The sequence below is a fragment of the Salvelinus fontinalis genome, chromosome 13 (genome assembly GCF_029448725.1).
Source record: "Salvelinus fontinalis isolate EN_2023a chromosome 13, ASM2944872v1, whole genome shotgun sequence".
In the NCBI taxonomy this organism is placed as follows: domain Eukaryota; kingdom Metazoa; phylum Chordata; class Actinopteri; order Salmoniformes; family Salmonidae; genus Salvelinus; species Salvelinus fontinalis.
The window spans coordinates 46,440,434-46,449,058 of record NC_074677.1 but is presented as its reverse complement, the minus strand read 5'-3'; positions in this window follow the sequence as shown (position 1 = coordinate 46,449,058).

Sequence of the window (8,625 nt, the reverse complement as noted above, 5' to 3'; positions counted from 1 at the left end):
GGCTAAATATAAACATTTTCGATCAAACTGTATATGCATGTTGTAATGTGATGTTACAGGAGTGTCATCGGAAGAATTCTGAGAAGGTTAGTGAAAAAATTAATATCTTTTGGCGATGTTGACTTTTATCGCTCACTTTGGCTAGAATCAATGCTGGGCTGCTAATTGCTATGTGCTAAGCTAATATAACGATTTATTGTGTTTTCGCTGTAAGACACTTAGAAAATCTGAAATATTGTCTGTATTCACAGGATCTGTGTCTTTCGATTCGTGTATGCTGTGTATTTTTACGAAATGTTTGATGATTAGTAGTTAGGTAAACACGTTGCTCATTGTAATTATTCTAGTCCATTTGTGATGGTGGGTGCAATTGTAAACTATGCCATCTACCTGAAATATGCACTTTTTTCTAACAAAACCTATCCCATACCATAAATATGTTATCAGACTGTCATCTAATGAGTTTTTTTGTTGGTTAGGGGCTATAAATATCTTAGTTTAGCCGAATTGGTGATGGCTACTGGTGTTGGTGGACAAATAAAAGATGGTGGATGATGCTAATGTGTTTTTAGGTAATAGATGTACATCTTTACATATTGTGTCTTCCCTGTAAAACATTTTAAAAATCGGAAATGTTGACTGGATTCACAAGATCTGTGTCTTTCATTAGCTGTATTGGACTTTAATGTGTGAAAGTTAAATATTTAAAAAAACATTTTTTTTTGAATTTCGCGGCACTGGTTTTTCAGTGGGGGGGGGGGGGGGGGGGGTGCCGCAAGCGCCACGCTGATCCTAGACAGGTTAATGTCACGTTCTGACCATTGTTATTTTGTATTTTCTTTGTTTTAGTATGGTCAGGGCGTGAGTTGGGTGGGTTATCTATGTTTTGTGTTTCTATGTTGGGTTTGTCGTTTGGCCTGATATGGTTCTCAATCAGAGGCAGGTGTTAGTCATTGTCTCTGATTGGGAACCATATTTAGGTAGCCTGTTTTTGTATTGTGGGTTGTGGGTGATTGTTCCTGTTCCTGTGTTCTGTGTTCACTATTTCGGGAATGTAGTGTCTTCGGTTATTTTTGTTCAGTTTATTGTTTTGTTCGTTCTTGAAAGTATTCATAATAAATATGAATACTCACCACGCTGCATCTTGGTCCGACATTTCTTACTCCTCAGACGAGGAGAACGAAGACTACCGTTACAATTAAAACATCATCAAATTGATCAGAACTACAGTGTAGACATTGTAAATTACTATTGTAGCTGGAAACAGCAGATTTTAAATGGAATATCTACATAGGTGTACAGAGGCCCATTATCAGCAACCATCACTCCTGTCACGCTCGTGAAAATGGACGGACCAAGGCGCAGCGTGATTAGAGTTCCACATCTTTTATTCAAGTGAAACTTCTACAAAACAATAAACCAACAACGAACCGTGAAAGTAGTGGTGCTACATGCACAGACACAATACAATATCTCACAAATGCAGGTGGGAACAGGGACACCTTAAGTATGATCCCCAATTAGAGACAACGAACATCAGCTGCCTCTAATTGGGAACTATACTAAGAGCACCAACATAGAAATGAAAAGACTAGAACACTCCCTAGTCACGCCCTGACCTATAACACCATAGAGAACCAAGGGCTCTCTATGGTCAGGGCATGACAGTACCCCCCCCAAAGGTGCTTACTCCGTCCGCAAAACCTGAAACCTAATGGGGAGGGTAGGGGGGGGGTGACTAGTGTCGGTGGCGGCACCGGCGCAGAGGAAGACTCCGGCCTTGGAGCGGGACTGGACGCCGTGCCTGGACTGGGTACCGGCGCAGAGGAAGGCTCCTGCCATGAAGCGGGACTGGACACCGTGCCTGGACTGGGCACCGGTGCAGAGGAAGACTCCGGCCTTGGAGCGGGACTGGACGCAGTGCCTCGACTGGGCATTGTCGCAGGTTTCACCGGACTGATGACACGCTCCTCAGGTCGAGTGCGCGGAGCCGGTACAGGACGCTCCAGGCTGGGGATGCGCACTGGAGGCCTAGCCTCCCGGGTGGCGCAGTGGTCTAGGGCACTGCATCGCAGTGCTAGCTGCGCCACCAGAGTCTCTGGGTTCACGCCCAGGCTCTGTCGCAGCCGGCCGCAACCGGGAGGTTCGTGGGGCGACGCACAATTGGCATAGCGTCGTCCGGGTTAGGGAGGGTTTGGCCGGTAGGGATATCCTTGTCTCAGTATGTAAAATGTAATAAAATGTATGCACTCTACTGTAAGTCGCTCTGGATAAGAGCGTCTGCTAAATGACTAAAATGTAAATGTAAAATGTAGTGCGTGGAGCCGGTACAGGTGGCACCGGACTGTTGACACGCACTTCAGGGCGAGTGCTGGGAGCCGGCACAGGACGCACCGGACTGGGGAGGCGCACTGGAGGCCTGGTGCGTGTTGCCGGCACAGGTGGCACCGTACTGGTGACAGGCTCTTCAGGTCGAATGTTGAGCAGAACACACTTGACCAACATCTCTCTCCTCTCTCTCTCCCCTCTTTCTCCCCCAACTTCTCCATCGCCTCCCTGACGGTCTCTGGCTCTTCCCTCTGCTCAGCCGCCAGCTCCATGTGCCGAACATCAGCTGCCTCTAATTGGGAACCATACTAAGAGCACCAACATAGAAATGAAAAGACTAGAACACCCCCTAGTCGTGACAACTCCTGTGTTCCAATGGCACGTTGTGTTAGCTAATCCAAGTTTAACATTTTAAAAGGCTAATTGATCATTCGAAAATCCTTTTGAAATGATGTTGGCAGATCTGAAAACTGTTGTTCCGACTAAAGAAGCAATAAATATGGCCTTCTTCAGACTAGTTGAGTATCTGGAGCATCAGCATTTGTGGGTTTGATTACAGGCTCAAAATGGCCAGAAACAAAGAACTTTATTCTGAAACTTGTCAGTCTATTCTTGTTCTGAGAAATTAAGGATATTCCATGTGAGAAATTGACAAGAAACTGAAGATCTCGTACAACGCTGTGGACTACTCCCTTCACAGAACAGCGCAAACTGGTTCTAACCAGAATAGAAAGAGTGGGAGGCCCCGGTGCACAACTGAGCAAGAGGACAAGCACATTAGAGTGTCTAGTTTGAGAAACAGATGCCTCAGATGTCTTAGGGTGTTAAGTGGTCAGATGTCATATATAAAATGGCTTCCATATAAAAAATACCACTACTTGTTACTACAGCCCTCAGTACTGTACCACACAGAGAGGGTACCTACCCAATGGTGCTCTCTCTCTCTCTCTCTCTCTCTCTCTCTCTCTCTCTCTCTCTCTCTCTCTCTCTCTCTCTCTCTCTCTCTCTCTCTCTCTCTCTCTCTCTCTCTCTCTCTCTCTCTCTCTCTCTCTCTCTCTCTCTCTCTCTCTCTCTCTCTCTTTCTCACTCACTCACTCTCTTTCTCTCTCTCTCTCTCAACTTGTGGATAAATTCTTTACATCCCTGAAAAACAATGAATAAGCTCTTGGCATCTTTTTATATTTATCCAAAGCGTTTGACACGGTTGATCATAAAATAGGTTTTCATGATTGTACTTATAATTGTCTATATAGTTATGTTTATGTAAGAGAACAATGTGTTTTTGTGAACGGCTGTGCATCTACCAGGGCCAAGATATCCTGAGGTGTGTCACAGGGTTCAATGTGCAAACTCCTTCAAGACTGTTGGAAAAGCATTCCAGGTGAAGCTGGTTGAGAGAATGCCAAGAGTGTGCAAAGCTGTCATGTTTCCATATGTGTTATTTCATAGTGTTGATGTCTTCACTATTATTCTACATTGCAGAAAATAGTACAAATAAAATAAAAACCCTTGAATGACTAGGTGTCTCCAAACTCTTCACTGATATATATATATATATATATATATATATATATATATATATATATATATATATATATGTTGAGCAGATATATATTTGGTGATTACTGATCAATTAATTCATACATCTATATTTGAGGGTTTTCTTATCTGTTTTAACAAACTTTTAGATTTGTTTACTCTGTACTTTTGTGGTGTGCTTTTCATATAAGCTTTCATATAATGCTTCCAACCTTCACACAGCGTTTTAATTTGTTTTTATCTGTATTGTTGTCTATCACTTGTTTTCTTTGGTATAAATAAATAATGGCTTTGTGAAGTTGCTGCATATTGGCGGGAATTGGAACACGCTGTCGGACACGCTGATGCAGAGCATCCCAAACATGTTCAATGGGTGACAAGTTTGGTGAGTATGTAGGCTATGGAAGAACAGGGACATTTTCAGTTTCCAAGAATTGTGTACAGATCCTTGCGACATGGGACCATGCATTATCATGCTGAAATTTGATGAATGGCACGACAATGGGTCTCAGGATCTCGTCACGGTATCTCTGCGCATTCAAATGGCCATTGATAAAATGCAATTGTGTTAGTTGTCTGTAGTTTATGCCTGCCCATTTCATAACCCCACCGCCACCATGGGGCACTCTCTTCACAACATTGGTAGAGAAATTAACATTCTCTGGCAACAACTCTGGTGGACATTCTTGCAGTCAGCATGCTAATTGCACGCTCCCTCAAAACTTGAGACATCTGTGACATTGTGTTTTGTTGACAAAACTGCACATTTTATAGTGGCCTTTACTTTCCCCCAGCACAAGGTGCACCTGTGTAATGATCATGCCATTTATCAGCCTCTTGATATGCCACACCCGTCAGTTGGATGGATTATCTATGCAAATGAGAAATGCTCATGTAAGCAAATTTTTTACATTTTTTAGAAATATGCTTTTTGTGCATATGGAACATTTCTGGGGTCTTTTATTTCAGCTCATGAAACATGGGACCAACACTTTACATGTTGCCTTTATATTTTTGTTTAGTTTTCATTGGGAAGGCAGATAAAGCATTTATCAAAAACTTTTGCATGTCAAAACACAGAATCCTACTCATTATTCCACATACTTAATCTAGCCTAGGCTACGCCGTGGGCTTTGATCAAGGCACCTGGCTTGCGCCCTGGAGGCAGCCTTGTTCCAAAAGAAAGCAATCATTTTTCACCTGGTGAAAACTCCTCCCACCAGGGTAACCCAGGCCAGATAATCGAATCCCCTCAGTGAAAGGGCAGAAGTCATTTATTGGTGCTGGTTAAACAGGGCAGTGATGCAATCAAGCATCTGTTTTATTTTAGACTCAATATGGGCCACTTAGAAGGTTTGGAGTGATACAGTGTTTGTATCTGCACCTGCAGTGCTTGCTGTTTGGGGTTTTAGGCTGGGTTTCTGTACAGCACTTTGAGATATCAGCTGATGTAAGAAGGGCTATATAAATACATTTGATTTGATTTGATACAATGGGTGGATCTAATCCTGGCTGCTGATTGGTTAAAAACATGTTCCAGCCAGTGTCTATTCCACAAGTTGCCACAGGTTAAGGATATGACATTGAAATGCCTATTTACTGTTCCATCTCCCTGCAATATCCACTATCTCATCAGTCCAACAAAGACAATTTATAAACTTGATATCAATTGTAAAAAGCATCCTCGACATTATCTCCCCTTTCCTTTAGACTAGCATCTGGTTTTCAACAGCGGAGACCTGTAACTTCTGGTCTCATCGACTGTCTGGTCTCATCGACCTTTGCAACATCATTTTAATATTGAAATTCAGTCTCCACTGTCCCATTGATGATTAACGTGTCAGGACAAGACAGACAGCTATTCTCAGCCAGTCGAAATCATGAATCAGCATAATTTGTATGGATATATACAAAGAAATCTTTATATAAAAACAGGTAAAACGAAACTAAATGCAGCTAGTTTGCTGATTTGTCTATCTTCAGTTTGAAGTGATTGGGTTAGCTGTGTATTTGGCTAGCACCTGGCGAGAGAGCAAATGTTCTATGCCATGCGAAATCGCGCATCATTAGCTCATTGTTATGGGTGTATCCAAATAAATGTCACTAGAAAAATGCTTAAACCAACGCAAATGCAGCAGATTTGCTGTTATTCTGGCTGCACTGTTTGACGTGACTGTGTTGCCAGCCAGCATGGCAACGGAACATTTAGAAGAAATGACTGGCTCGCGTCTATATTCTAGATATAGAACAAAAAACTTCACGACTGGGTCGCATCTCTGGCAACCTAACCGATAGAACGAATGACCAGCCGTCTTGGGTAGCGACCATAGATTTGTGTCGGGACAATATCTCATGGAAGGATGAAATAGTATGAATAAATTCATCAAAATAAAGGTTTTAATGAAAATATGTCAATCATTATTTGAATATGTTGGCAACCCGTTGTATAAAAGTGATAATGCCGGTGTTTGGAGGTGTCAATATATCCTCCAAATACTGGATTCTCTGGCATTATCACTTAAATAATATTAAAGTGTCAATCTGTTGTTATGTTCCAAATGGCATCCTACTCCCTTTATAGTGCACAATGTTGGAAATAAGGCATTTCTCTGAGTCTCTAGGGGTTTAGCTCACCCGGGCTAAAATGTCAGATTAACAGATTTCCAGTTAGCCTACTTCATGGATCATCCCAGACATTCATCTAAACAGAGACATACACAGTGACATTAACATTTCCCTAATATGTTCTGTCAATATCACAATGTAAGTGTCTGTTTTGTCGCTGTCTGTCTGTCTTTCTGTCTGTCTGCATGCCTGTCTATCTGCCTGTCTTCTGACAGTGTCACAGTAACACAGAGAGCGGCGGAGGAAGATAAAGATAAAGGGAGAGAAAGAAAGATGGACCATATGGCCTGACATGGCATGCTGCTACATCCTGTGCTGCCAAGCCAACTTCAGGAGAGAGAGAATGAGAGAAAGGACAGAGAAAGAGGATAGCAGGAGGACAGAGGGCGATATTCAGAGCAGGGTGTGACGTGGTGAGGTTGGACCAAGGTGCAGAGAAGAGACCAGACGAGGAATCAGTGGTTAAGGATAAACATAATACTTTACTGAGAAATGGTAACGGAAGGATCACAGTAACACTGGGGAATCAACAAACACTAAGTTTAAACGCACGCACGGACGGACGGCAAAATAAACCAGAAAACACACCTCCTTTAACAGGGACATCATAACGGTCTCTGCTACCCTCTGGTGACAGGTGGAACCATGACAGTCTGAGTGTCATTAATGTCTCTAGGACGGTCTCTGCTACCCTCTGGTGACAGGTGGAACCATGACAGTCTGAGTGTCATTAATGTATCTAGGACAGTCTCTGCTACCCTCTGGTGACAGGTGGAACCATGACAACCTGAGTGTCATTAATGTCTCTAGGACGGTCTCTGCCACCCTCTGGTGACAGGTGGAACCATGACAGTCTGAGCGTCCAAGGAGAGGTTGTCGTCTCGACAGGCCAGTTCCGTCTGGACCTCCTCGCGCAGTTCTTTTCTGAATAACGCACGAAGCGCCGGCTCATTCCATCCACTGGATGCTGCAACTGTCCAGAAGGTGACCGCGTCCTCAGCTGTAGTCTGGTCCTCCTACCGTAGTTGGAGTAGGCGCTCACCCCTCTCTGCCCTCCGGTGGATGATCAAAGATACCTCTGAACAGAGCCACGAACCCCTCATACGAATCCAGCTCCTCCTCTCCCAGATGGCCGTGGCCCATTCCGACGACCGCCCAGTCAGCAGAGAAATAACCGTGACAACCTTGGACCTCTCGATGATTGGGGCTCCCATCTGGTGGGCAAAGTAGATGGAGCACTGTAGTAGGAAGTCACGCTATTTAGATGGGGTGCCGTCACATTTATCTGGGAGGTACAAACACTTACCTAAGCGGGTTGTTGAATGGGCTGGTGTGCTGGCTCGCTGGGTCGACTGGTGGTGGAGTATCCTCCTCTAGTTGAAGTCGACGCCTCTCGGGTATGTTCGAGACGTTGAACACTGCGAAGTACCTCTTCCATAGCCGTCCCCAGTTGCGCCAGCTGGTCATGGTGTTGACTAAGTAGGTATCCCTGTTCGTTGATCGTCTGGGAGGTCTGATTTCCTGCTGCTTCCATTTGTTGAGGCAGTATTCTGTAACGTAATGATTGATGCCAGGTAATGATTGATGTCAGGTGCTCATGATGATGGTTGCCACGACCAGTGGTTAGTAAATCGGCGACTGCAAATGCCAGGGGGGAGGAGTGGGAGTAGACGTGACAACACTGCTGCGCCACCCGGGAGACCCTGTCGTGATTTTTTTATATATGGTATGACTTTACTTGCATAAAAACTTTGATTGAAACATGCGAGAGGGAAGTCATACTGTATAAAAAAAGTAATGACAGCTGTGATGGAAACAGAAAGTTTCAGGAAACTATGAAGTGTGTTGTCCTCCCACTACGACTCAGGAAACCATGCAGTTTATTAGGCTACAGATAAAATAAGTTATGACGAACTTCACAGGGTGGTGAAAATTCACAGTGATGAGCTTGAAGCTCCTTTCCAATAAATATTGAGGGTCTTATTCTGGTGACATGATGATGGATGCTTGACTGCTGTTTGACAAATAAAAATACATTTGATGTGCTCTATGCCATCATACACAGTTTTTTATCCCCAAGAAGTCTGGTGGATACACACCACTGGTGGGAAAATGCCAGTGGTGTAAAGCACT